At 50.2% G+C, this 25098-nt stretch overlaps 1 long non-coding RNA gene across 1 annotated transcript; it reads left to right on the forward strand.

Annotated features, from left to right (window-relative positions):
• The first annotated feature begins 19708 nt into the window (after positions 1-19708).
• LOC129525286 (uncharacterized) lies at positions 19709-22588 on the forward strand. The gene is made up of 2 exons (XR_008669461.1): positions 19709-19807; positions 22325-22588. It is a non-coding gene; the product is annotated as an uncharacterized lncRNA (long non-coding RNA).
• Positions 22589-25098: the final 2510 nt, after the last annotated feature.

Genomic DNA, 25098 nt, shown 5'->3' on the forward strand with positions numbered 1-25098 from the left:
ACCTGACCTTCCCGGCTCCACAGCTCAGGCCTGGTGGCGGGCAGTGGGCAGGGAGGTACCCAGTGGCAGAGACCCTCCCTGGCCTCCAACTTCTGCTCCCCAGGCCCAGGCCACGGTCAGCCCCAGCCTGTCACTTGGCAACGGTGCCTCCTGTATGAATAACAGCTCTTTAATTAGGATATTATAGGAAGTGGGGCCTGTGGCAGCTACTTGCTAGAAATGCCAGCAGCAATTCCTGAGCCGCATGGAGATGGACAGATCCTGTGTCACACCTGGTGCCACCGGCTCCCCGCCACGGAGCTCGCCTCAAAATGAGATTTCTTTCTCCCTGAAGAAAACAATTTGATCTCACTCTCTTTTCTCCTTTTTTTTTTTTTTCTTTTCAAACTCTCCTCTGATTGTCAGGACTGAAAATACTTACTGGGACCCAGTTCATTGTTTTCAGATTCATTTGGGCCCAGGGAGATGAGGGAGGTGGGGTGGCCTCCCATGGCTTGGCTGGGCATCGGTCACCTGAGAGGGCTCTGCTCTGGGATCAATTTCAGTCATGATGATGATGAGGACACTGACCATAGCTGTGTGGCTCAAATATGTACACATATTCGTTCATTTGATTCTCACACAACCCTACAAAGATACTAGCATCCCCATTCTAAAGATGAGGAAACTGAGGCCCAGAGAGGTTAGTCACATTCTAAAAGCAGCTGGCGAGTGGAGAAGCCAGGAAGAGAATCAAGGACTCTGGAGTTATTCATCTATTTTTTAGAGAGACAGGGGTCTGGCTGGCTGTTGCCCAGACTGCTAGAGTGCAGTGGTGCAATCACAGCTCGCTGCAGCCTCAAACTAGGCTCAACCCATCCTCCTGCCTCAGCCTCCTGAGTAGCTGGGATGACAGGGGTGTGCCTGGCAGATTAGTCATCTATTACCACTGTATCGGTTCCAAGGAGATCAGTACATTCTGAGGAAATATAAGACCCTGGACCTCAGTTGCCTCATCTTTAAAATGGGAATAGTGACATCTTCCCTACCGATGACACAGGGCTATCATGAGCATTTCCAGAAAAGAACAGAAAGGAAAATGCTCAGAATGCAAACTTGAGGTCAGGCATATAGTCGGCAAGAAAGGAGAGAAAAATATGACCTGGGGGTAGAAAGAGGAGGCCAGAGAAGACTCCCATGTCTCCTCCTCCCATGAGCTCAGCACCCAGGGAAAGGAAAGGGAAGGGCTACTGGGGCGGGGCGGGGCAGGGCTGAGGCTATGGCCTCCCCCACCCCCACCCGACTCCACACCACCAAGACCCCCATACCACAGGAATTTTCCTGCCAGCCCAGGAGCAGACACCAGCATTTAGCAACATGTCTTCCTCCTCAGCTCGCTCCAGCACATATGTCCTTGTATCCACCAGGGCCCCTGCCCTGGGGTCACATTTGCACCTGCTTTCTGTACCCTGAGCTCCACCAACCCGAGCCTCTCCCTGCTTCCTGCATACACCTGCCATTGATGCTACCAGTGCTGAATCAAGCTATCTCCTCCACCTGGGATTCCCTCCCCATCAGGTCTGACTACTTATCCTTCAAGGTTCTGATTCAATGGCCACTTTCTTCCTAATAGGAAGAGATGAGATTGGGAGAGAATGGGAGAGGAAGCACTGGCCAGGAGCTAGAAATCCTGGCTTCTCACTACCGGTTTGCCAGGGGGCCTGGGGCTAGCACTGATCCTCAATGGGCCTCAGTTTTCTCATCTGTAAATTGGAGCCCATGGAGCTGGTGATCTCTAAGCTCCCTCTACAGATTTGGTTTCTCAGTGCAACCTCGATTCCTAGGCCTGGTCTCAGAGACTGTAAACAGATTCTTAGAGAGCTAGAAATAAAGATTGTGTTCCCATCTGTGGAATGAGGTTGACCCTGATACCCTTAAGGAAGCAGACAGACAAGCGGTCATAGTGGGAAGTGCCTAGATTCCAGTCCCGGCTCTGCCTTCAGCTTGCTGGGTGACCTCAAGCAAATCTCTCACCCTCTCTGTGTCTCAGTGTGCCAGCTGTAACATGAATGACTTCTACAACCCCTTCCTCCTGTAAAATTCTAAGATTCTGGGCCTCCAGCTCCCACCCCTGCCTACCTGGGACAGGGGATGGGAGGTTGGGGGAAGTATGGAAATTTCAGGGGAGGAGTCCAGAATATTATCCTTTTACCTCCCCCAGACCCTGACCCACCACATCCAAAGGGCAACATCAGCTAATCCCAAACCAGGGCTGCTGGGTTTGGAGAGCAGCTGCCTCATCACAGACCTCAACACAGTGGCTGGTCCCCAGGCATCAGACAGTGCACAGACTCATTACCATTGTGACTATGAAGCCACAGTGACATGGCTTTGAAATCTAAATGAAAGAAACACAACAGAGACCCCTTCCCTATGGCTCAACCTGGCACCAGGATTTATTGCTTTTATTTTAATAGGTTAATTACTTTGACAGGTAGGTGTTTGAGAGGCTTCCTCCTCAGCACAGGGCAATTGTGGGGTGACCAGCTTTCCCCAGGCAAGCTCTCAGTGAATGCAGTGGGAGGTGGAGCCAGGCCAGCCTTAATTACCTGAGTGGGGGTGGTTGGGGGTTGTGATAATATATCAATGATGCTCCTCTCGGAGCAGAGTGCTTTGTTGGGGCTGTGAAAATACAGATCTTCGCACAGGCAGCCAGACTGGATTTATAGAAAACAACTGAACTCTGCGTCTCCAGCTACCATTAGCATTTCCCACCTTGTTCTTTACAGGTGGGGCCGATCTCCCCTGATGGACGGGCAGCTCCTGGAAGGCAGGGCTGTGCTGATTGATGCCTGGGGCCCACTCCTATTCATTCGTTCAACTGGCATGTATGGAGCGCCCACCATATATCAGGCACTGTTCTAGGTGCTGAGATTGTAGCAGCGGACAAAACAAAAATCCCTGCTTGCCTGGAGCTTACATTCTAGCAGGAGGAGAGAGCCGATAAGCAAAAGAAAGAGGTTGCTAATTGCATTCGTTTTATCTTGCTATGTAAGCAATGACCACACACTTTGCGGCCTCAGATAAGGCCCACTAATCATCTCATCATTTCCATGTGTCAGGAGTCCACACACAGCTTAGCTGGACCCTCTGCTTAGAGCCTTGTGTGGCTGAAGTCAAGTTGTTGGCCGGATTGCATTCCTTTCTGGAGTTCGGGGTTCTCTTTCAAGTTCAAGTGGTTGTTGGCAGATCCACGTTCCTCGCTGGCTGTCAGCAGGGGCTGCTCTTAACTGCTAGAGGTTGCTTTTGGGTCCTTACCAGGCGACTCCCTCCATCTTCAAAGCCAGCAACGGAGAACTTCCCCACGTCCAGCTTTGAATCTCTCTCGCCGGATGCCCAGTCCCTTTTGAGAGCTTATCTAATCGGGCTGGGCTCCTGGAGGATAGCCTCCCTTTTTATAAAGTCAACTAATGATTTGGGACCTTAATTACATCAGCCAAATCCCTTCACAGCAGCATCTAGATGCATGATGGAATATGTTGCTGAGAGAAGGTGTGTATACACCAGGGGGCTGGAGTCTGTGGGCACCTTGAACTCTGCCTACCATGGTATGTCATATGTTAGGAGGTGCAAAGTGATCCAGAGAGAAACTAAGCAGGAAAGGGGTCACAGAGTGATGGGTGGGGGGGGTTGCAATTTTTAATATGTGCTCAGGAAAGGCACCATGAGAAGCAGCATTTGGGCAGAGGCTGCCCAATGGTGAGGGAGTTAGCCTTGGGGAGTGGGCACCCAGCCGAGGGAATGGCAAGGGCAAAGACCCCGAGGCAGCACGTTGGAACAGCAAGGACCAGAGAGCCAGGGGGAGGGCCACAGAGGATGAGACCAGATGGTATAGGGCCTCTAGGCCATGGCGAGGACACCAGCTTTTCAAAAGCCGACTGCAATGCAGGATCATCAAAGGATTTTGAGGACTGGCATGATTTGACTTACATGTTTAAAAGGTCCCTTGGGCTGTGGCATTGAGAATAGACTGCAGGGGCAAGGGCAGAGCAGGGAGATCAGTTAGGAGGCCCTTGACGTCACCCAGGGGAAGAGAGATGGTGCCTTCCACCAGGGTGGTGGCAGTGGAAGAGGTGAGAGTCAGTCAGATACTGGGCGTCTTTTGAAAGTAGAGCTGACAGGCTTCCTGGCTTAGCAGTGTGCTGTAGGGCAGAGAGAGGAGCCAAAACTCATCCCGCTCCAGGCTCCATGCACAACCTCGGCCCCCAGACACCCTCGACAGGCATCTCTGGACAGCTGTATGAAAAGGAATAGGTGTCTTCTAGATTGTCTTCTTACATTAGAAGACAAGAGGCCTCCTAGGGCAAAACATTGATCCAACCTTTCAACAATACCCCAGTGTCCTAATTAAATTCTCCTATTTGCAGGCACCAAGTCAGTGCCTCACTCCATAGACCCATCAGTGGGATCTTCAGGAGGGGTAGAAGGTCTAGATTTCAGGCTTCCCAGCCCGGCCTGCTCAGCACCCCCGGCTCCATTCACACTGTTGCAGGAACGGCCGCCCCAAAACACAAGTCACAATATGTCACTCTCTTCCTCAAAAGCGATTTCCATAGATCATCACTTCTGCAAGATGTGATCATATGGCCTCGATTCTAAGTCACCACCAATTGTCAGAGGGCCTTTGGATTAAACAACCAGCTTTCAGGGAGTTTAAAGAAACTCTACATTACATGTGCATATCAATTGTATGACTACCCTATTTCATAAATATGGAAATATCCATCTTACAGTTGTAGCTGTTGTGAGGGGGAGAAAAGGGATTTTGTGGTCATCTGTGTTTGGTAAGTGCTTAGTTAACCTAAGAGTCTACCAGTGCAGGACTTGTCAGAACCTTGGATGATCACATGCACTGTGCCTCCGTTAGAGGAGTTTACAGGACTCGTCTGTTTGCAAGTTTGTTTAACCCCTCATCCTCTTGATATTTTCCTTTGGCAGAGCATCTTTCAGGACTGGTGTTCCCAAGACTACACTTTGAAAATTGTTGGTTTACAGATTGAATATCAAACATCTCAGCCAGACCTTCAAGGCCCCTGTGGCCTGGCTCTACCCACCTTCCCTAATTAAGCCTCTGCTCTAGGGTTCTTATGCTTCCTCAACTGCACACTGCCTGTTCAGGCCTTGAATATCTGCTCCTGATATAATTTCAGGCAGGATTGCCCAACCCAATCTAACCCTCACCTATTCTTCACTCCCTCCATCAAAAAAAATACCGGCAGGGCACAGTGGCTCACACCTGTGATCCCAGCACTTTGGGAGGCCGAAGCAGGAGGATGACTTGAGGTCAGAAGTTAGAGACCAGCCTGGCCAACATGGTAAAACCCCATCTGTACTAAAAACATAAAAACTAGCTGGGCGTGGGGGTGCATACTTGTAGTCCCAGCTACTAGGGAGGCTGAGGTGGAAGGATTGCTTGAGCCCAGGAGGCGGAGGTTGCAGTGAGCCAAGATTGTGCCACTGCATTCCAAGTGAGACTCTGTCTCAGGAAATGAAAAACAAAAACCTGTTGAGCCTCTATAATGTGCCAGGAGCTCTTCCAGGCATAAGTGACAGAGTAGTGAACAAGACCAGCCTGGCTCAGGCCTCAGGGACTATACACTGCATGGAAGATGCAACATTCACACAGACACAAGAGTATGCACAGGACTGTGAATCATGTCAGGTGTCACGAAGAATAAAAGCAGCAGGGGACTAACTGCATTTGGAACAGGCCTCTTTGAGATGGGATCTAGAGGATGAATAGGAACCCACCAGGTGTAGGGTGAGGACACAGGTCATAGTGTGTGGGAAGACTCTGCTGGACAAGATCTGGCATATTTGAAAAACTAAGAGGAAACCAGCACAGTGAATTGCAGCAAATGAGACAGAAAGAGGTGAGGCTGAGGTTGTGCTGGGACTCATGGACCATTTTTTAAATTGGGGGATTTTATGTTTATGGCAATGGGCAGGGACTAAAGGGCTTTACATACACAGTCTATGATGTGTAAGACATTTGAGAAGGGCAGGAGAGAGTGTGGGGAGAGTCTAAGAACTACATCATTATTTCAAAACTCAACCCAAATTTATTGACAGGTGGAGCTGAAAGCTCAGGGATAGGGAAAGGATCCAGGTAAGGCTTGATCAGGGTTCAAATAATGCTGCCATGACCCTATTTCTTTCCCTCCATCTCTTGTCCCTCTTTACTATTGGTGGCTCCATTTCCTCCCTAATCTCAGGATTATGCTGCATGGGGCAAGCAGCTGCCATAGCTCCCATCCCATATCCACTCCTGCTCAGACATAGCCAGGAAAAAGCTGATGCCGCCTCCCTGATAACATATTCAAGTCCTGGAATTGAGTCTTATTGGATCTGATTGGTCTGATTTCAGTCATGTTCCTAACCCTGAACCAATCACTGTGGCCAGAGGAATGGAAGAAATCACTGGCCTGGCCTGGGTCATAGGCCTCACCTTTGGAGCCAGGATGGAGGCAGCTTCCTCGGAACCACATGACTTGAAGGAGGAGGAGGTGCATCCCCCAGATGACAAACAGGGGCTATGATGGGAAATACAGTGACAGGAGGCTGGGTGGCCCTAAACAACAAATATCTACTAGAGAAGATACTGAGGCATCCAGGCAAGAGGTGATGGGGCCTTGGGCCAGGGCATGACAGTGGACGTGAAGAGAAGGGATCAGATGTGACATAGGTTTTGGTGGTAGGATCAGCAGGACTTGGTGACAGGTGGATGTCAGTGATGAGTCTCTCAAGTTTCTAGCTTGGTAATCCTGAGACAATGGCAGAGCCACTTAGTTAAGATAAAGAAGATGCAAGGCGAAGCAAGTTTGCAACTTCAGAAGGGGATCGGTTAAAAACCTTTCATCCTTCAAGGCCTTGCTCATATGTCCTGTCCTCCAGGATGCCCTCCAGGATTCTGCCCTTGCAGAATTGCTTCCCCTTTTCTCTACCCTGCCAGCCTTGCGACCTGCTTTGCACACTGCTTGTATCCAACAGCATCATTCATTGTTCCCATCCAGGGACAAGGACAGTGCCTTATTAATCTCAACCCTCTCTGCGGGCCTGGCACATAGTAGGTGCTCAGTGAATAACTACTGAATTAAATGGAAATAAACTCTTGAAAGGGAGGGGAACCCTCCCTAATCCCCATGAGATCTCAAATCTTGAATTTCTCAGAAACCCATTCCCAATTTCCTGTGTGGCCCAAAACAGGTTAACCAGGCGTCTGGATTCCTCCCCCTCAGAAAGGGAGGCCACAGCTTCCCAGACAGTTTTGTGTTCCCATGGAAAGCCCTGCCCAGCCCCTCTGCAGCTGCTTTACCGGCTGCTTTGCTTTATTGGGCTGAGCAGTTGTTTAAAGGAAGACATCGTAGCCTGCAGTAAAATCTATATTGTATTTCTAAACTATAAAGCAGTGATAGAATTTGCTGGGCCTCCTAATGTCTCCAGGAGTAGAAATCACTCTAACCTTCCAATGAAACGCCAATGCCCTAATTAAAGTCTCCAAGGCTGAAGTCTCCCCGCTGGAGCTTCCCTCCTCTAAGCAGCCCTTTTCTTGGTGAGACCTGGGAGACTGCGACATTCAGCTACAGACCCTGAGAACCCCCAAGAACAGAAGATTCAGATAGGATCATGCTGAACCCCATTTGATCTCCATGTAGAGCCTACAGGAACCTTCTGGGGGCCCTTTTTGGCCCTCCTACTTCTTGCCCCACCTCCAGGGGCGTCTAAGGCCTATTCTGTTTGATTTGGTTTGGCTTTTCCACCACTGCTCTTGTCCTAGAGCTTAGACAGAAAGGTCTGGTTTGGAGTAAAGTGGCAAACTTCAGGAAGAATCCAGCCACGGTGGGAGGGACCCTCAGCCCTTCCCCTTCAAAGGATGGCAAACATCAGAATGAGCTTCAAGTGAGATTTTTCAGAAACAGAAAATGTCAGAGTGAAAATAGAAGCATTGCCAGTCTCGCCTCCTGCCTCCGCTCAGTAGAGCCTGTGCTCATGCCCAGATGGGTGATGGCAGGGTGGAGGAAGAGGTTGGGCCCTTGACCTAGTTGGGTTCCCTTCAAGATGCCCCAGCAAGGACACAAGGTTGGGGCTGGGCTGGGCAAGAGGAAGAGTGAGGTGATGGCAGGAGCTCCAGGCAGGGTGTCAGCTTCAACTCAAGCGAAGTCGTACGTACTGGCCACAGGCCTGTGTTCTCCACTCTGTCCAGGCTAGCAGATTTGGACAACCCAATAGAAAACTGTAATAGGGTATGATTAAGGGAAGGGGAGCTGGAATGGGCAGAAAGCTTGGCTCAGTGGCACAAGAAACAGAAAATATCTTACAGTTTTTTATTCAACATTAAGTGCAAAGTGAGTCAACAGGATTATGCAGCTACTAAAAAGCCAGTGTGACCTTAGGTTGCATTCACAGAAGTATGGGGTTCTAAAGAGGGAGGGAGGGGATTGTCTCGTCTTGCTCCTATAGGAATCAACCCGGCAGATTATATCCGGGTCAGACCTCTGTCACTTTATCGCCAAAGAGAGATTGGGCCTCCATAACCTGTCAGTCAGTCAAATGCCAGCACATGAGGATATGTGCTCACACTCATATGGATCCTGAAGAATGTTCAACTGTCCTCTGTCTTTTTCTCCTTTCTCCACTTCTTCTTGGAGGCTCTCCTGCAGTTCGTCAGTTACTCAGCCACCGCTGGTTCCACTGCTGGCTGTGGGAGACAGAAGCTCCAGGTTCTGGGGAGGAGGGGAAGGGAGGGATCAAAGGTTTCCTGGTGTGACCCAGCCTCAGGAAGAAACACCCATCTAAAGCCAGTGGGTCTTACTCCCAGAGTCAGCCTCCTGCTAGTCTTCCTGTCTTCTTACTGAACGAGTATTTGCCTCCTTTTCTGCCTTTAGCTGTTTTGTTCTAGCTTCAGGATATTCCAGCCCCCAGGAAGCGGACGGAGGTCAGGAGAAGACCAAACCCACCCCAGCTTGGAGCTCTTCAGATAAGGGTGCCTGGCGGGCAACGGCTGTGAACCCTGTTCAGTGGAGATGGAAGGGCTGAGGCAACTGAGAGACCAGCTGGCAAATGGGGAGGCCGGGGTACAATGGCCATCTGCAGGCAGCTGCAGGTCTGTCGGGAGCATCTGGCTGTGTGGACTTAACCTGACTCCGTGGTAGGAGAGACAAGAGGAGGATTGTGGTCAGTAGAAGGAAGAATTTTCGAAGGGTCTGAGCTACTCCAAGAAGAGGCTCCCCAGGAAATACCCTGTCATGGGAGGCGTTCAAGGGACAGAGTGACTGGTCTTTGGTGGGATCAAAAGTGAGGAGAGGTGATGCTGAACTTGACTTTGTCTCACTTCTAACAGATTCATTAAGCTGTTCACTCACACTGAGACCTTGGGCAAGTCATCCTGCCTGTTCCTGCCTATTTCCCAAGCAGCACTATGAGGGGTCACCTCCGCTTCCAAGATTGTGGACCATCCTGGCCCAGAGTCAGCCCTGATGGCTCTTCCTGGAGGATTTGCTGGGGTCTGCTCTGGAGGTTTGGAACTCAACCCAGGGGCCCAAGCAGGCACGTATGAGTGAATGTGTATGTGTGAACACACATAGGCGCATGGGTGCATGTATGCGTGGGTGTGTGTGTGCATGCAGGGGTGCGTGTGTGTGTAAATGCCTATAGACATATGGGTGCATGTATGCGTGGGTGTGTGTGTGCATGCAGGGGTGCGTGTGTGTGAATACACATAGGCTTATGGGTGCATGTATGCATGGGTGTGTGCGTGCATGCATGTGTGCATATGTGGGTGCCTGCGTGTATGCACAGGGGCATTGGGGGAGATAAAAGCACAAACTCAGACTACCTGGGTGTGGCACAGCTCTGTGTCTTGGGACAGGTCACTTTACCTCTCTGTGCCTCAAAAGCCACCTGCAAAATGGACGTACCAATAACACCTGCCCCATACAGGTATCTGAGGCTGAGTGAAGGAATGCTTGGAAAGTGCTGAGGACAGTGCCTGGCACCTGGGAGGTGCTTGATCAGTCTGAGCTACCATTATAGTTATAACAGTGTCCAATCTGCCTCCCTCAAAGATTTAACTCCTCACCTGCTGCTCCCTGGATCACCAGGAGAACCCTGGGGGCCAGGCTGAGGTCCTACTTCACCAAGGGGAGGCTTAGGGACATGGAGTGACTCAGCGGGGGAAGGTCTGTGCCATTCGCAGAGCCCAAGGGACTGGAAGCAAACTAGTTCCTTCCAGGCTGAGATGGGCTTCTCAGGTGGGTGGGCCACCTCAAGGGAGTCTGCCGGGGGCTTTGGGGATACTGGGAGGAGGAATAACTCATAGTACTATGGGGGGCAGGAAGTGTGAGCACAGGGGCTCTCCACAGGCCGCTGGGACCCACACCTTACCCAGAGGCTTTGCTGACTTTGGCCAAACCAGGGCTTTGGGAACAACATCTGCCTCAGCATCCTCCTTAACTCACTTCAGCTGGCCCCAGACCCTGGTCAAATGGAACTGCCTGCTGCCTTTTCCACATGCTCCACCGTTTTCTTCTTCTGGAACTTTGCTGAAGCTTTTCCCTTCACCTGAAATGCCAAATCCTACACACGCTGCTGGCCCAGCCATACTGACATCAGGCAGGCCACTTAACCTTAAGATAACATCTTAAGTTAAGGTGTTATCTCTGTGCCTCTCTCTCTCCTCATCTGTAACATGGGAGAGTTGGACTTGCTGATCTTTAAGCTCCTTTCCAAGGCCTAATTTAAATCCCCTCCCCACCACCCCCAGATGAAAATAGTCACCCTGTCCTCTAAAACCCCAGTTTCTTGAAGGTGAGTGGTTCTGAGTTGGATTCATTTCTGTTTCCCTCTGGTGGGTGATGGATGAACAGGTGGACAGAATGAAATGAGCAGCCCTCGGGAAGCATTTGTGTTCTATTTATTTATTATTTATTTTTGAGATGGAGTCTAGCTCTATTGCCCAGGCTGGAGTGCAATGGTGCAATCTCAGCTCACTGCAACCTCCACCACCTGGGTTCAAGTGATTCTCCTGCCTCAGCCTCCCAAGTAGCTGGGACTACAGGTGCACACCACCATGCCTGGCTAATTTTTGTACTTTTAGTAGAGACAGGTTTCACCATGTTGGCCAGTATGGTCTCAAACTCCTGACCTCAGGTGATCTGCCTGCCTTGGCCTCCCAAAGTGCTGGGATTACAGATGTGAGCCACTGTGCCCAGCTGGTATTTGTGTTTTAAAACAGACCCCTGGAGTCCAGGAGAAGACACTTCCCCCGTCAAAGAATGAAGTGCTGATGGCTGAACTACAGCATCCTTGGGCAGAGGGTGAGATACTAGGGCAGGGAAGAAAGAGAGGTTCCAAAGTCAAACAACCACCTAGACAGGGTCCTCCTCAGCTCTGCCCATTTCCTGGGGGACCCAGGGACACCCTCCCCAAGGCTACTCCTCCTCTGCCCCCATCCCAGCTCAGCACTCTCCCAGGCCCACTGCCACTTCACCCTCCAGCAAAGCTCCTCTGACCTGACATCACTTGCAAGCCCCCTGCAATTGAGGCAGCTGAGTAATCTGCACACAGTTACACAGCCCAGGACTTCCAGTGCCCACCCTAGGGCTCCCTCCACAGCCATCATCACCCCTCCGGGCCCTCCAGGCCAGCGTGACTCTGCCATCACCAACCATCTGTTGATTTGGAGGTGAGGGTGTCCAAGCTAGACAAGGGTGAGATCAACCCTCCCCTCACCTCCAACCTTCACCAAAATCCTCCACCTTTCCCAGCACTCCCTGGGATTTCGATCTGGGACCCCAGAGGCAGAGGTTTGCCGTGACTTTGCAGTTTCAATTCTCCCCTGCCCTGTGTCTGCAGCACGCCTTCCCCAAGCAAAACCACTAAATCACTTTTATAGGATTTGAGGTTCTTTCTACCCAGCAAGTTTCCTGCCAATATGAAATGTCTTCCAGGATCTAGGGAAGACGGGTTGGCTGGAATGGCTGTTCATTAGAGGAAGATTAATGGAGCCACTGATCCAATTAATGTGTTATTGACCCTTCCCTTAATATAACCGGCCAAACAGCTCAACCTCAGGCTCTAGGCAGTTTACTCAGAGCTCAGGTCCCGTTTGTGGGGAGAGCAGGCTCAGTAAGCTCCACCCCACCCACAGTACCCAGGGGTAACAGAGAAGCCTCTCTCCCATCAAGGAGGGGTGAGAGCCTCACGTCCAATCCCATAAGCAAGCAGTATGCCAGCTCACATGGATTGAGAGCTTCCTATGTGCCAGGCACTGTGCCAAACACTCTATAGGCACAATTTCAATAATCCCATTAGTCCCATTTTACAGAGAGGAAAACTGAGGTTTAGAAAAGTTAACCTGCACAAGATAACCCAGGAAGCTGTAAATGCAGTGCTCAAACCCAACAACTAATAATAATAACAGCAAACATGTACATCATGCCTACTAAACGCCTTGCATTGCTCTAGATCACTGTTAAGCAATGGAAATAGAATACAGGCCACATACACACTGCAATCTGAAGTTTTCCAGTAGCCACATTAAAAAAAGCAAAAAGAACCAGGTGAAGTTCATCTTAACAATATATTTCATTTAACCAAATATGCCCAAAATATTATCATTTCAACATGTTACCCATATAAAAATTATTGGAGAGATACATTCCTATTTTTCTCATACTAAGTTTTCAAAAGCTGGTGGGTATTTTAGTCTCATGGTCCAACTCAATTTGGACAAGCCACATTCAAGTGCCCAAGAGCCAGAGGGACCAAGTGGTTGCCCTATTCTACTGTGCAGGTCTAGATGCTTTGTGTATATCCATTCATTTCTTCTTGGTTAGTTCTACCAGGTGACTGTTTTTGTCATCATCCCCCTTTAACAGATGAAATGCCTGAGAATCAGAGAGGTGAAGGCACGGGCATAAGGTCACACAGCAGGTAACTGGGATTCGAACCCCAGCAGGCAGACTGTGGAGCCTGTGACCTCACCCCAGTGCTGCACTACCTGATCCTACCAAGCAAGCGAGGCAGCCGCCCTCACACTGGAAACTGTGAGGCTCCAGGAGGGTCTCCAGCTCCCAAAACAGCCCTCTGCTCTAGGATACATGGCCCTGACAGGTCTTTAAGACACAAAGGCAAAAGCTGCTGTCCCCAAAAAGCCTCAGAGACAGTCCCCAGGGTGAGTTTTTCCTCCCTCCGTGGAATTAGAAGGACAATAACTGCCACCACGTACTGGGGGCTTATGATGTGCAAAGCCAGTGCCAGGCTTTTCACATTTGTTATTTCATGGACTCTCCATGACAATCCTGTGAGGGGGGTTGGTTTTCCCTGTCATAGCCTCAGAAAGGTTAAGTAACTTATGCAACGTCACACAGCCAGTCAGTGGCAGGGCTGGGAGTAGAACCCATGGCTGCAAGACTCTAAAGCCCACACTCTGTCCTTGAATAGCTAAGCAGACCCCAACACTGATTCGAGATCACTGACTCCCAGAACCCAGCCCCACTGTCCAAAGCTATAACCCCAGCTCTTCACCTGGACAGTGACTTTGTGCAATTTCCAGCACCTCCTGCAGACACCTTGCTCATCTCCATTGCCTCCTGCACTGTCCCTGGTCCCACCCATGGCTGACAGTGGGTCCTCACCATCTGTCCCATTTCTGCCTGCATGGCCCTGCCTCCTCTCCATCTGTGTCTCTGTTCCCTCATATCTCAAATGTTCCACTTTGTTCACCGCCTAAAGTCCCACTGTTACCCCCTTGGGTTAAGAATTCCCCTTTCTTACATAAAGCACAACAAATACCCCTGAAAGAAGCTATAAATCAAGGACTCCTCTGTGAGAATTCCTTTGACCGAACTCTGTCCCTCCCAGAGGCCCACTTGTAGGAACTGGAAGCTTAATATAAAAGGAAACAAGGAATGAACTTCAATCAGAGCTGGATGGGCCCATAGAGATCGTCCAGTCCATCCCCCTCATTTCACATACAGGGAAACTGAGACACAGAGGAGTGGATGACCCGAGATACACACTCAGGACTGTGGCTCCTACAACAGTGCCCCTCGCCCTGTTAGAGCTGGTGAAACGTTCACTAGCAAGAGGGGTCCACCTGCCCTACACTCAGAACCTTGCTCCAGGGAGAGGCCCCAGTGCTCAAAAGTCTTGGCAAAGAATGTGCACTCAGCTTCAGCAGGTGGGCAGGAAGGAGAAGCGTGGAGCCCTCTGAGGGCAGATGAAATCAAAACCAGGAAGGCAGCTGACCCTGCCCTGCTTCCCATCCAGGTCTGAAGGGCTCCCCTAGCCAGGCTCACCCCTCACCCCATGATGCAGCAGAGGGTGTAGATGTGGCACCCACAGAAAAGCAGCAGTCTTTACCTCAAAGCAAACCTGAGATGCGGCGGGGATGGCCACCCCCATTTTAGAGATGAAGTGACTGAGGCTCAGAAAAATGAATGGCCTGGCCAAGGCCACACAGCTGGGGTGTTGCCAAACCCAAAGCCTGGGTTCCTGCCCCTGCCCCAGATGAAGGACTAAGGACTCCCAGCCCAGGGCTTCCTCCACAACCCCATGCTGCCCTGAAAATCCTGACTTCCTACTCTATTTCTGACGTCAACTCTTTTATTGATACCAGCAGCCGCCTTTGCCCCCGCTGAGCCGAGCCGGGCAGCACAGCCAGCCCACTCCACATAATTTGGTGCCAATTAGGAATGAGTGGGAACCATCAGTGCATTCAGTTCAAAGCCTAGAAACAGGCTCTGCAAAGCCAAGCCTTAACTAGCTGGGATGTCCCCCCCAGACTATCCCAGCCACCCCTTTTCCTTATCTCAGAATCCCTTGCCACTGCCAGGAGCCCTCCACCACCCATGTGCAGAGTCCTTCCTGAGGATCCAGGAGATCCTGGTGGGAATGAGTCACTGCCCCTGCCCTCGAGGGGCTCCCAGGAACAAGCTTGGCAATGGAGCACTGAGGTAGCTCCCCAGGCCCTTGTGGCCAAAGCCTCAGTTTCCCCATTGGTAGAAGGGAGATAAGAATGGTGAACGCTTTATAGGATGGTGCTTTATAGCAGTGGATCCACCAACCCTTTTGATCCCCTGCTCAGTGCCAGCCATGACTCTGGATACTGGGGACACAGGAAAACCATGTCGTGCCCTCAAAGTGCTCATTCTGATGGGAGAGATGGACAACAGACAAGTCTTATATAAAAAATAACATTTTAGATACTATGAAAATAAGCAGCGTAATGCACTAGAGAGGGACCGGAGGGGTGGACAATAAATGGTAGTCATTGTATTCATTCCTATTACATTATTTGCTCATCTGGGGCTTGATCACTGAGTGGGAGTTCATTAGGCAGACAAGCTGGAAGGAAGCAAATTCCAGGTGGAGGACACAGCACAAGCAAAGAGAGGGAGGCTGGAAGGGACCTGATGAGTCCCTGCAACTGGTGGTTCAGAGGGGCTGGGGTGGGCGTGGGACATATAGGAGCCCCATGAGGCTGGTGAGGCAGGGATTCCAGCCACGAAGGGCTCTGGACATGATCCTCCGGAACTGAACCTTCTCTTTGGGGCCTCAGGGGTCATGAAAGGGATTTCCAAGGGGAGTAAAATGCCACGCTGACACTTCTGTGTGTCCATTCTCGTTGCTGCATGGTGCACTGGGGTGGGAGGGAGACTGCCAACAGGCAGACCCATGCGGATGCCAAGGCCCTGACCGGGGCGGCCATGGGCAGGGAGGGAGGGAGACAGCAACAAGAGGTGTTCGGGAGGCAGATGAGACAGGGCTTGGTGACTGATAGGAAGTGGGAGGCAAGTGATAGCTTGGGGACTATGAATAGCAGTGTCTTCTGGCACACTGTGGGGTGCAGCCCCCAATACAGGCAATCCAGTCCCCTCATGGAAAGTGGGTTGCGATGCCATTAGGACATACCTGTTCTCCTGTGGTGCAGGCAGTTGCACCGCAGCAAGTCTCCAGCCAGCCGTGGCTGCTGGGACTCCAAGCCCTGTGCACACCACCCCCTCTGCCAAGAGTGCCCTTTTGGGACTGGCCGCAGTTCAAATAGTGACTTCCCTGGGAAATCTTCCCCAGCTTCTTTGCAGAATTAGTCACCCCTTTCTCTGGGTTGTGCCAGCATCTGATTCGCAAATGTGTTAGTCCTTCACCCACAACAGGGTCCTTGTCCCTTTCTTGGCTTGTCTCCCAAATAGTCTACAAACTGCCCAAGGCCAGGAGTCCCCATCCCTTGTTATCCTGGTGCCTGGTGCAGTGCCTGACACTCGGAGGCCACTCAGTGTGTGTTTGCAGAATGCATGGGTGAAGGAGTGTGAGTCCGCTCACCAAGACATGAACTCCAAGAGGAGAAGATGATGTGTCCATCTGGGCTCTGCTGGGTTTAGGAATCCTGAGACTCATCCACATGAATGCGCCAGGGAGCTGGGCATAAGGATCAAAGCTCAGGGAGGTGGTCTGCCAGGCGGTCAGGCCCTCCCTGCCCCTGCCCAGCTCATCCCTATTCCAGCTCTGGAGGCCTCCTTGCCAGCGTTGGCCCATGGGCTGCTCTGGAGAGAAGGAGCAGGAGAGCTCCGGAATTTGACACTGTCCATTTCTCCCCTTGGGGAAGCTCTTCTCAGGGGGAATTTGGGATTCAGTTTTCATAAGTAAATAAGGTTTGGGGTTAATTACACCTCCATTTGCATAGGGAGGCATGGGGAGTGAATCCTTCCTTCCTCCCGGCTCATCCTCCCCAGAAAAAAATGAGAGTGGATCCATTACCGGCAGCCCACCCTCCACCACTCCTGGGGGAAAAAGAAATGACATTTTCCTTTTACATTGGAAATACTTAAAAGTCCCAAGAATAGATTTATAGGAATATTTTAACCTTTCCTTTGATCCTTGAAATGTCGTTGTTCTGTGGGCTGAATCGCCAAATGTGACCTTTTCCAGTAACCACAGGGCGGGGAGCCCCTGCTGGCTCTTTGAAAGGAGCTTCGTATGTTCTCCCTGCAGCTTCCCTGATACCCCACCCTCACTCCTGAAGCTCTGAGTCAGTGGAAGGATTGGTGAGGGGAGCAGCAAGCAGGGGCTATCTGGGCAGGGCCAAGCAGCTCCTACCTTACTTACCAAATAAGGATGAGCTAAATGTGGGTCCATCACTAGTTAACTCACTCTGTGGCCTGGGGTTAGGCACTTCCTCTCTTTGGGCCTGAGTTACCTGTGAAATGGGAAAAATTGTGGCGCCCTCCTTCAGAGAGCTGTTACAAGGACTAAACGAGACAATGCATGTTGTATCCATCAGTGATTGCTAAACAAAGCTGAAAAACCAACAACCCCCAAAATCAGTGCCTGACAATACCAAGTCTTTATTCTCAAACTCACAGGTCTGCAGGATGACTAAGGTTCAGTGATCCAGCCCAAGTTCAGCTGGGTGGCTTGTGCATGTGGGTTGGACTCAGACGGGGCCCACACTGAAGGGGCCTGCTCTTCTCATGGTGGAGCCACTGGAGTGCAAGGGGGACAAGCAAGAACACGCACTGCCTCTTCTGGACTCAGCTGGGAACAGGACCATTGTCACTTCCACCCACCTCCTATTGGCCAAACCAAGTCACGTGACTGAGCCCAACATAATAAGGTGGGGAAAAGGCACTGCCTCCAAGGAGAGGGGAGTGCGTATTTGCTAAACAATAATCTAATCTATCACAGCATGTAAAGCCCCTGGCACTATGCCTGGCAAGTGATAGAAACACAGAATATTAATTCCCTTTCATACCACATTGCATCATTACTATATTCCACAGCTCAGATTAATTACTTAGAATTCATTATAATAGCATGAGCCCTTTTGGCTAAGAATACATACCTTATTGTCCAGAATATGTGGGCAGTGATGTATTACACATGAGTGAATTCTTCAGATAACAGAAACTTAAACACCTTTAAGCTTTTTTATTTTAATTATGTTGATGGAAATGTTTCTAGAGGATATTTCACATCTTCCCACCTTCTTAAACAGAGACTATCAAATGCTATTTAATCCATAATATTGATGCATTGGGACCACTGCTATGAGCATCTGCCACAGCTCTCTGCCGATCTCTAGGGCCATTGAGACGTCTGGCCTGTTTGTCCTTGCACTGAGTGGCCCCGAAGGGACAGTTCTTCTCCTCGTGTCCTCAACAGTAGCCATTAGATATCAGCCCTCCACAGGTCAGTTTCTCATCATCAGAAATGAAGGATAGGAGATTCAGGCTAAATCCAACACACTTCCTGAGTTGTTTTGGCTCTCACTGAAATCTTTGCTGATGGCAGCACCAGGGAAGACTCTGTTTTAATAGACTGCTATCATAGTTCTAATCAGGGTGGAGTTTCTGGAGCCTTAAGCATAATGAACAGTTGAAGAATTTCAAAAGGTGGTTCATCTACTCACTACATTCTAAAGGAAGGCAATAAGAGGGAATCCTGACAAACAGCTTGGGGCCCATGTGAATGTCAGTGTGACGGACAGAATGTAATAATACTCTAGAACTGATGGACTCTCCTTCCATACCTTTATTCCAGGCTCTCATCCCACTTCTTTCTCTCTGTCTTTCAACTTCTCTCCATCTGTGTGCTTCCATCTCTCCTCTCTGGGGCCCTATCTGTTCTTTTTCATCCGCTGATTCTCACCCTGTATCCTTCCTTCTTCTCCTCCTTCTTCTACTGGCTATAGTGCGGAGAGGAGAAGTTTTGAATGATCATTACTCAAGCTTACTCCAAAACAATTATTTCATTCTTCAAGTATTAGGCTTCTTGTATTAGTCCATTTTCACACTGCTGATAAAGACATACCCGAGGCAGGGTAATTTATACAAGAAAAGGAGTTTGTTAGGCTTATAGTTCCAGTGGCTGGAAAGACCTCATAATCATGGCAGCAGGCAAAGAGTTTGTGCAGTGAAACTCCCGTGTGTGTGTGTGTGTGTGTGTGTGTGTGTGTGTGTGTGTGTGTGTGTGTGTGTTTTGTTTTGTTTTGTTTTGTTTTGTTTTGCTTTGCTTTTTTGAGATGGAGTCTCGCTCTGTCACCCAGGCTGGAGTGCAGTGGCACGATCTCGGCTCACTGCAACCTCTGCCTCCTGGGTCCAAGCAATTCTCCTGCTTCAGCCTCCTGAGTAGCTGGGATTACAGGCGTGTGCCACCACATCTGGCTAGTTTTTGTATTTTTAGTAGAGACAGAGTTTCACCATATTTGCCAGGCTTCTCTCGAACTCCTGACCTCAAGTGATCCACCCTCCTCTGCCTCCCATAGTGCTTGGATTATAGTCATGAGCCACCACACCAGGCCGGAAACTCCCGTTTTTAAAACCATCAGATCTTGTGAGACTCATTCACTATCATGAGAAGAGCACAGAAAAGACCCGCCCCCATAATTCAATCACCTCCCACCAGGTTTTGCCTATGATACATGGGAATTGTGGGGGTTACAATTCAAGATGAGATTTGGGTGGGGACACAGCCAAACCTTACCACTTCTCTTCATCTTAAGTTCCTAAAAATCCAAATGGCAACAAAATGCCACAAAATTAAGTCATACCTTGCTTCTGTGAACACTCTGATTTTTTCCCCCAGAAAGTCAGTGATTGTCCATCAGAGAACCCCTTGGAGGCCAGGCTTCTGATTATAAAGTTCTCCAGATCTCTGGTTGCTATGGATGGGTAACGGCCCACCTCAGAACTGTCCTGAGTGCTGAAATGGTGCCTGGTTGCAGCTGACATTCCTGTTCCTTCACTTAAGTGCTCTGCCGGAGCACTAGGTACATTAGTGTTTCCCTGTGTGGATGTTCCGAGCCATTTTTATGTGGAATGCCTGATCCAAGACTCCCACAGCCTCCTTGTTATCCCAGTGATAGATGCCCGTCTGCTCAGCTGGCCAGGATTTGGGGAGAAGTGTTTAAGCCAAGAACATATCATAACACTTTTCTGTAAAAATGACCTTTAGGCTATGACAGCTAACCCCTTTGTGCTAGGTCCCAGACTGATCACACCAGAAGGCTGATTCCTGGTGGTGAACTCTCCCCTCCGGGACCTGGCTTCAAGCCAAGATAGCTAGGTTCTAGCCTATGCTCACCACTTGCTAGTCACGGGGAATTGGGCAGCTAATTCTCCCTTTGGGGGCCTCAATCTTCCCATCTGTGCAAAGAGGCGCTGGGAAATACGATCTCTAAGATTCCAACCAACTAGGACATTCTGAGATTTTACATGTATGTGGCCCAGGAGGAGACTGAGTGGAATGAAGGAGAAAGAGCCCGCAGCAAGGAGTCAGGAGTCCTAGTTCCCAGTTCTGCCACTAAAAGCTGTGTCATTCTAGGTCAGCCCCTTAGCCTCCCTAAGTCTCAATCTCCTTATCTATAAGACTGGAAGGATATCACTGTCCTTCCTATTTCCTGATGTCATGGAGAGGCTCAGGTGAGATGGGGAAGCACTTGGTAAGGTACAGATAACTATATGGTACTGGGGAATGGTTTCTTACAACAAGAGAGCATCAAAAAACTATTCCCAGCCAGGCTCGGTGGCTCATGCCAGTAATCCCAGCACTTTAGGAGGCCAAGGCGGGTGGATCACTTGATGTCAGGAGATCGAGACCAGCCTGGCCAACATGGTGGAACCCCATCTCCACTAAAAATACAAAAATTAGCTGGGCATGGTGGCAGATGACTGTAATCCTAGCTACTTGGGAGGCTGAGGCAGGAGAATCACTTGAACCTTGGAGGCAGAGGTTGCAGTGAGCCAAGATCACATGGCTGCACTCCAGCCTGGGCAACAGAGTGAGACTCAAAAAAAAAATCAGTCCCTTCAGAGGCAACATGAGTTCAGCACCCTGTTGATCAAACAGTACCCACAGTTTAGTACCCTGTGGATCAAAGGACATAGTCTCTTTCCCATCTTCCTCCGCTATTTCCCAGTGTGATGGAATCAGTGAGCCAGGGTGATATCAGTCTCTACTGAGGACAAAATATCCCAAATGCCAGGTCTATTCCTTTATTCAGTAGGCAATTACTGACAGCCTTCTATTCTTGCTGTCACAAATCTTCTAATCTAGAAGAGGAGAGAGACAATAAGTTCCTAAATACCTAGGTGATACACCTTTCAAAAGTACTCACTGCTGGGAAGAAGACAAAGTGGAGGAGGAGGATGGAGAGGAACCGGGGGGGTGGTCGGTATGGGAAACTCTTAACTCAATGCTGGGCACATGGTAACTGCTCAGTAACACAACCTGATAGGCAGGATTCTGGAAGATGCCTTGGTTATTGAGGCAGCACACAGGAGAAGGACTTGGAGACCAAGGTGTGATAGCAGAGATAATTAGGAGTGAACCAGGGGAAGGTTGGAGGGAGAGTATTCCAGACAGTGAGCCAATGGCTGGGCAGGTGGCAGCTTGGTGCTAGGCTCTGGGAAGACTGCACTGGCACAGGGGGATAAATGGGAGAGGAAAAGATCTTTGGGACAGAGAGGCCAATTAGGAAGAGGAGGCCACTGGAAGAGAGGTGACCACGCCTGAGGCAGTGACCATGGAGTCAGGGAAGAGTGAGAATGTGGATGTTAACAATGAGATCAAATCTGTAAGACTTAGAGATTCCGTGAGCCATAAGAGGGAATGTGTGGGCTGAAGGCAGCAGTAGGGCAATGGAAAGCCTGGCCAAAGGCTTCTAGAACTTGAAGCTCACAATTTTTGGATGACATTCTGTGAACAAAGTGTTCTCTATAAGATACTAAGAGCAATATAGGGTAATCACTGGTGACAGAAACATCTGCTCATACAGGTTCATGTCAAAGTCCAGGGTTGAAGGAGAACCCCTCATCCCAGGTAATTCTTGCCCCTCTGCCATCCCAGCACCTGTGAACTAGAATCTGGAGCCCAGCTGTGTGCAGCTCCCACACCAAAAAGAAGCACAGACTCCAGAGCAGGAATTTCCCACTGATGAGGCAGAGGAGGGGTAGGATAAATTCCTGCTGCCACCTTCATCCTATTTCTGCTGGACTAGGGTCTGTCCCTTTGGAATGAATGGTTCTGGTACAAGAGACCAGAAAAAGGAGTGTGTGAGAGATTGCCTTTTCCCCAAACAGCCATACAAACAAATATCCCATCCCTCATGTTTTTCTTGCAATATGATATTGGCTTCCGTCAGGATGTGGGTCTACACTCCTTCCCTTTGAACTTTGACCTTTATAACTTTCTCAATCAATAGATGTGGCAGAATTGATGCCCTATAGCTTCTGAGTGTAGGTCATAAAAGGCAATGTGGCTCCCCCGGCTCTCTCCCTCTGTCAAGATGCTTTTCCTTGGAATCCAGCTGCCATGTTGTGAGAAAGCCCAGGCCACCGCAGAAACCACATGTGGGTGTTCCAGCCAACAGCCCCAGCTAGGTTCCCATTGGAGAGCCCACACCAACCACCAGATATGAGGGTTCAGACTCCAGCCTGCAGTCTTCAAGTCTTCCAGCTGCAGTCCCAGACATCATGAAACCATTCTGCTGTGACCTGTCAGAATTTCTGACCCCAGAAACTGTTGATGAGAATAAATAATTACTGTTGTTTTAATCCTCTAAATTTGGGGGTGATTTGTTATGCAGCAATCGATAACTAATACAAAGGATCACTAAGGTGACCCAGCGTGCTGGGGGGAGGTTAACCCAGGCCTTACACAGGGAAGGGCTTAGCCTCATATTATTATCATCTCTTTCTGGCTTCATCATCACTGTCACCACCTCCACCTCCACCACTATTTATAGAGCACCTACCTAGGCCAGGTTCTTGGCATTCAATTTCTATAACCCTTATACCAATCAAGTAGGTATGCTTCTCCAATTTTATAGAAGAGGAAACTGAGGCTTTGGGACTTGTGTGGTTTGCCCAAGGACACACAGCTAGCCAGTGTTAAACCTAGAGACAGATTATTGTGATGCTCTGATAGTAGCTGACCTTCACTGAGCACTGACTACGAGCCATGCACGATGTTAAGCACTTTAGGTGCATTTGCCCACCTAACCATCCCTGCAGCCCTATGAGGTAGGTTAATTTTTAGCCCATTTTATGGTTGAAGAAGCCGAGTCCAAAGCAGGTAGGTAACCTACCCAAGGATCCTCACCTAGATCTACCTGATCCCTCACCCTGCTGGAAACCATTCCACTATCTGGCTCCCTGTCCTTTAACAAGGCCCAGCAGGCAAAGGTAGGTGCTCCCTCCGCTCCCTCTCAGTGCTGGCCTCTGGTCGTTCTAGCCACGCAGCAGCAGGCAGCCCCAGGGTACCAGGATGGCACCAAGGCGCGCCTGGGGCAGGGTGAGGAGCTGTGACCAGGACGACCTTGTAATCCCAGTGCTCCACCAGACAATAAATAGCCCTACATTAAGTGTCTAAGCTCTCCCAAAAGCTGCATCAGAGGGGCTTCCACGTCTCGGGCTGGAAAGCACTCTGGGCAGATTTATCCCTCCTCGAGGTCAGACAGCCATTGTATTTCACCGTCGGGCCAACAAGGGCCCTCATCCTCTGGAATTATATTTCTATCAAATATTCATTTGTCTGGTTTATGGGCTCCTGAAGACTGGGTCCACCGGCTCCTGCCAGCCGCATGCTTGCCTGGCTGTGCCAAGGCCCATTCTTTACCCTTTGCTCACAGCCCACTGCGTAGCAGAAGGGCCACCCCTTGTGGTCCGCCTCCCCTACAGGGAAAGGATGAGGTCCCCTGAGCCCTCCCGTGGCTCTTTCCCTTCTCCAAGTCAATCCAGTGCTTAAGACTGGAAGCCACAGGAGCGGAAGAAGGTTGCAACCACTTCCCCAAAGCCGAGGGGCCTGCCGCAGGTGCTGGCTGCTCCGCCCAGAGGTGCTGGCTGCTCATACCTGCAGCCCTTCTCTGAAGGACTGTCCTCAGCTGACAGGAGCTGCCTCACTCAGAGAAGGCTGGGAGGTTACCTCCCTGCACCCCAGAGGCAGCCCATAGCCGATGACTGACCGTAGAACAGGGAAACCCTCTTGCCACCAGGCGGGACAAACTGTGTGATGCAATTCCTGCTCCATAGCTCCCTGTAGGACCACAGCCTTGCCTACCTTCTTCTGCCTGTCCTCTTCTGTCCCCTAAGAGTCCTCCCTCGATAAACCACGTGTGTAAGGGTCACCAGCCAGGCTTTTCTTGAGGGAACTGGGCCCAAGACGGGACCTTAAGCCCAACGGCTCTTCATCCCACAACTTGGAGCTGATCTCCTGGAAAGCTTCTCACTCACACAGGAGAAATGGGGGGTGTCACACCATGTGGACCCTAGGGAGACGCTCCCTCTAAACCTGCCACAGGCAGCCCCCTGCCTTGTTGCCCATTCTACAGAAGTGGAAACGAAGGTGCAGCGACTTGTCCAGGGTCAGGTAGTTAGTCTGGGGAAGATCTTGGAATCAAGCCCAGGGCTATTTGACTCCAATCCGTTCTACCACACCAGAGTTTCCCCTAGAAGGAGTGCCCTGAGCCCCATGCTTTACCCAGTCCACCCTTTCAGGAGCAACTAAAATGCCACCTCTTGCAGGCAGCCTTCCCTGCTTACCTGTCATACTTCATCATGCACTCCTGTAGGCACAGCACATGTGCTTTGGTCTAGCTCTATCTTATTCCACCCTCAGTTACAGTTAGGAGTTTCTCCACTTTCTTTCATGGAAATGTCTTTATCCCCAAAACCGCAAACACTTATTTAGGGCTACAGAAGTGCCAAGAAGGCACCATCTGTGTAAAGAAATGTCATTTTCCTTAATAAAGGCAAATCCACATTCTCCAAGGATAGACTGGAGGAAATTCTTCCCAGGGAGAGGGGCCCCCATCTCTGACTTGCCTGGGCCCCCAGTTCGCACCTTCCCTTTGAGGCATCTCTGTTGCCATCACCATGCTGACTTCAGACACTCATGAACCATGACATTTTGACCCAATCATGGACAAATGTCCTTCACATGTCCCCAGGCACCTAAGAGCTGGGACTATTAGACCTGAGGTCAGGAATGGCACCTGCGAAATAAACACCAAGAGAATGATCACCTAGATCAGTGTTCACTGTCTTCGGGCATCCCAGCACT

Source organism: Gorilla gorilla, chromosome 9 (genome assembly GCF_029281585.2).
Source record: "Gorilla gorilla gorilla isolate KB3781 chromosome 9, NHGRI_mGorGor1-v2.1_pri, whole genome shotgun sequence".
Taxonomy (NCBI): Eukaryota; Metazoa; Chordata; class Mammalia; order Primates; family Hominidae; genus Gorilla; species Gorilla gorilla.